This window comes from Nestor notabilis, unplaced genomic scaffold (assembly GCF_000696875.1).
Source record: "Nestor notabilis isolate BGI_N333 unplaced genomic scaffold, ASM69687v1 scaffold20367, whole genome shotgun sequence".
Taxonomy (NCBI): Eukaryota; Metazoa; Chordata; class Aves; order Psittaciformes; family Psittacidae; genus Nestor; species Nestor notabilis.
Window position 1 is genome coordinate 20,850 of NW_009936302.1, and position 938 is coordinate 21,787.

Sequence of the window (938 nt, forward strand, 5' to 3'; positions counted from 1 at the left end):
CGAGCCCGAGCCCCGTGGGCGAGTGCCGGCCGATGCCTTCCCGCTCCATAGGGCCCCATCGTGTGCTGACCGAGAGGCTGGAGCGTGCCCAGGCATCCTTGCTCCTAAGAAGGATCTAAATCCCCACAGGAGAGAAGTAGGGCCAGGGTTCCGAATGGCTCACACTCGTGTGCTTGCCTTTCTCCCTGCTCCCATTGAAGTGAAGGCAAAGTTTTCCTCCAGGGCTGAAGGTGTCAGGAGGATCATTTAGGATCCACACACAACCCCACCATGAAACCAGAGTCCCGGTACCTGATAACAGAGAGAACATCCACCACTGGCTGTTAAACCCGGACACGGCCACTGAGCTGCCATGTGGCTGCCCCACCCCCGCCCCAGGGGGGAGCCCAGGGGGGGACACATCCCTTCTCCTGCCCCTCTCAGCACGTGCCTCGGGATGCTGAGCGCAGGAACAGCCCTGGGTGGTGCTGTGAGATGTGCAGCGATGGGAACCATGAAGGGGGAAGCAGGGGTTCAGCCCTGCCAGACACCACTTTGCCCTGCAGCAGCCTTGGATCCGTGCGTTGAGGCTGCCGGAGGGAAAACAGCATCCCACCAGCATCCCTTTCGGGAAGGGGCTGTTACATGCATGGCCCAGGAACAGAGATGACCTGAAGTGGAAGAACCAAGGGGCTGCTCCGCTGCCTTCTCTTCCAGATGCCTCAGAGGTTGTGGGGACCGAGTGAGCACGTGGCGTGGGGCAGGGGATGTGGGGCACAGGGTGCGGGGTTCGGCAGCTGCCCAAGCGAGGGGCACCTCGAGGACTGTCTAACCTGAGAATGGTGAAACATAAGGGTCAATCTCAGGTTCGTCAGCCCATGAGATGCCTTCTCCAGAGCGGGACGGGCAGCGCCGGATCCCTGCCAGCACCGTGGCCATTCCCGACACGCAGGGGATGG